Source organism: Perognathus longimembris, chromosome 18 (genome assembly GCF_023159225.1).
Source record: "Perognathus longimembris pacificus isolate PPM17 chromosome 18, ASM2315922v1, whole genome shotgun sequence".
NCBI classification, from domain to species: Eukaryota; Metazoa; Chordata; class Mammalia; order Rodentia; family Heteromyidae; genus Perognathus; species Perognathus longimembris.
In genome coordinates this window covers 46715459-46719231 of record NC_063178.1, presented here as the reverse complement: position 1 = coordinate 46719231, position 3773 = coordinate 46715459, and the positions used below count along the sequence as shown (strand labels likewise).

Genomic DNA, 3773 nt, shown 5'->3' with positions numbered 1-3773 from the left:
CAAAATTTCCTGCTCTTTAACTATTAGCAGAGAATGACACTGTTCAGGATCAATATTTTCTCCTACTCAGAGTTTTCCTCAAGGTAGCTTTAATATCAGTCATCCTCAATTGTAGATTAAAGGGTTCGTCCAAGGGAAATGATTGATATAAAAAGACATCATTCATTGATATAGCAGAAGTGGTTTTGAGGCTTTGGGACCTGCCCTCAGAGGAGCTGATATGGAAGATGCAGAAGAGGATGAAACCTTAGTAAATAAGGATTGTGACACTGGGTACAAGGATGCTGATGCCAATCATAATGAAAACCTCCAGTTCATTGACACATACCACAAAAGAGAGCTCCAATGAAGGGAGGGTGTCACACAAGTAGTGTTTGATGGTGTTTGCCTCACAGAAGGTCACACTCAGTAGGGGCCATAGCACTAGAAAATTCCATGAAGAAGGAACCAAGTCTAAAAAAGCAACACAGTTTGGGGGACATGGCACTGTTATAGAGAAATAGATTACAGATGTCCATATAGTAATCAGAGGCCATTGCTGTCAGCACATAATGCTAACATATAATAATGTACACTCTGTAAAAGATAGTATTCTAGCCTAGAATAGATATTTTGTTCCCTGCTAGGCCTTCAACATAAGCTCATGAAGATAAGTTTGGTCTTCAAAGACCCCGTCTCTGAGAAAGGAAAGAAATTTAGTGTTCATGTCAGAACTACTGTGATCTCCTTCTAAGTAAAAAGTAGATCACTGATTTCACTTTCCATGTGGGGTTGGAAAATTAGATTGTAAGGTGTATGGGAAGCAGTGTGATACCTCTTACATATTCCACTGAGACCACTAACTACAACCAAAATGACAATGGAATTTATTTCTAATGACACAGGAGAGAAGTATGGGAATACACTATAGGAAACACACTGTATTCACTTAGTCTTTCATAAATTATAAGTACACTAATCTGAGTGCTTCAAACTTTTTTTCTAGTTAGAGTAGAAAGGAAAAGAAATGCTTGCCTTGATGAAAACATTAAGGAGACTAGTCACTACTGTGGTCCACTAAACTGTGCCCCTGACGTTTTTTCCATAAAAATAGATTCAGTTTTGTTTCCAAGCAAGGACCCACTAACAAGGATGATTAAATTTGCTCTGTCATAATTACAGACAAACTTTTACTAAAATGTTATCTGTATGATTAGCAGAAATTGTAATGACTTATTATGTTTTCATTTTTATCAGTCACAGCACAGGCATCTAACATTTATGCCCAGGAGACTATAAATCCCTATTGGGAAGTTCACAGCTATTATCATAGAGTAGGAGGTAAACACAGACACTAAGAGGAGCTCTTTGGACTTTCTAATTAGGACTAAAAGAATTAGAAGTCTTAAACAAATTCCATTGATGGATGATTTTGTAACTCTGGCAGCAAGTCTGGAAATTTTATTATTCTCCTGTTGGCCGATCTATTATTCAAAGTTTGATTTCTATTTCCTGGTTATTCTCAGCACCTTAATTGTGAATGTTATATGATGACATTTTTGCCAATCAACGGGGAAGATTCTGTAACTGGATGTGGTCAGCACTAACAATTCCAAAGCCAGTTCATCCTACAGAACAAAGGCAGGTGAGATTCATAAGAGAGATGAGTACTGATTTACTTGAGTTGTAGCCAGGTGAGTTAATATCATCTCCATTACTTTTGGTCACTGTGACAATGAAATGAATGAAAAATGAGAATTAGTCTCTGGAATAATAATAATCAATAGTATGGAGCTCTGCTGCCTCACTGCGTCTCCTCTTAAACTCAGTGCATGCCCTCATCTTTTGTTGGGTAGCAAGACCAAGAAGAATAGCTCCAAGTGACATGAAGGAAACGGGAGTGTCAGTGGAGGGAAAATTTGTTCTTTTCTTTATATGATCTATGTAGAGAGAATTTGCATGTCATAAAAGTACAGAAACATCAGTACAAATATCACCTGTACTGATGTCATGTGTTCCTTTCAGATCTCCATGTAAGATCTTTGAAAGAACATTCACCAACCTTGCTTCGTTTTCCATCTAGCAAGAAAAACACATAGAAAAGTGAGTAAAAACATTGATGTTTATGATTAATTATAAATATTAAGCTACCACATCTCTCCCCCATACCTGTTATCATTTGGACAGACATCACTGATTTGAGGAAATCCTTTCTAGGAAGAATGTCTGTATGATTTGCTGTTCTACAGCAATTTCCTGTTTTATTTGATCATCAGAAGGGAACAGAGTAGTGAAAACATGAATAAGGATCAGAATTAAGATATTTTGAGAGACACATCTCCACAGACTCAGTACATCAGTAGGGAGAGTTTTACTTTAGCCACACCACTTCCTAAATCTCTAGGGAGGACAAGAATAAAGGTTTTTCACAGTCAGCTCATGTAAAAATACAAAACGATAGAGTCATTGGAATGTTGATAAGTAGGATAAGACTCGCCATTCAGACATCATACACAAAAAGGGAAATACTTGAATTGTACCACTTGTCCATAATTGAGAGATTGAAGGCAGGGATTTTGGAACTCTCTTAATGCATTACTCTGTCATTTCAGATTTACAATGATGAGAATACTGGGTGGAAATGACTCCTTGACTGAGTTTATTCTTGCTGGATTAATAGATCAGCCAGAACTCAAACTACCCCTCTTTTACATATTTCTAATAATCTATATTGTCGCCTTAGTGGGTAATCTAGGCTTGATCACTCTTATTGTTCTAAATTTTCACCTCTGCACTCCCATGTACTATTTCATCTTCAACCTCTCCTTTACTGATCTCTGTTACTCTTTGTTTTCACTCCCAAAATGTTGAATTTCGTCTTAAAGAAGAATGTCATTTCCTACATTGGGTGCAAATTTCAGCTCTTTTTCGTTCTCTTTTTTGTAACATCTAAATGCTACATGTTGACCTCGATGTCCTATGATTGCTATGTGGCCATATGTAATCTATTATTGTATAAGATAACCGTGTCCCAACAGGTCTGTTAAGGGCTGTCTTTTGCTGCCTACACAATGGGCTTTGCTGGAGCCATGGTCCACACGGGCTGCATGCTTAGACTGACCTTTTGCAATGTCAAGGTCATCAACCACTACTAGTGCTTTCTTGTACAAGCACCTATGAGATTATAGTCATCATTGTTGTAGGCATTAACATCACAATCCCCAGTTGTACCATCTTATTTCTTATGTTTTTAACATCAGTACCATTATCCAAGTTAAATCCACTCAAGGAAGAGCAAAAGCCTTCAGTACCTGTACTTCCCACATAATGGCTATTTTTTTTTAATCTGAATCATTCATGTATCTTAAATACTCTTCTGGATCTATGGAGCAGGGACTCTTTTCTTCTGTTTTCTACACTAATGTTGGGCCCATGCTCAATCCTTTGATTTATAGATTGAGGAACAAGGATGTCAAAGTGGGACTGAAAAATGTTCTGGTAAAAATTCAAAGGGGAGACATATTTAGAAGCAATAATGAGGCAACCAGTCACAAATTTTAATCATTTTTTACCCTTTATCTATGAAAAGATTTTATTGAGAAACATGTGACTCTACAAACGATGGCATGTGTTGTTTAGTTGGCTTTTTTTTCCAGTGTAGATAGTATTATTTTTCTGTATTTTTAGTATATGTAACTTATATGCTTCATAGTGAATAACAGATCCCTACAAGAGCATAAGGATTTGATGACTTCCTTATTACCAACCATGAAAAGGCAAATATGGAATAAGAT

At 36.7% G+C, this 3773-nt stretch overlaps 1 pseudogene; it reads left to right on the top strand.

The window, feature by feature from the left end:
* Positions 1 to 3540, top strand: part of LOC125367020 — a 16724-nt pseudogene extending 13184 nt beyond the window's left edge.
* Positions 3541 to 3773: the final 233 nt, after the last annotated feature.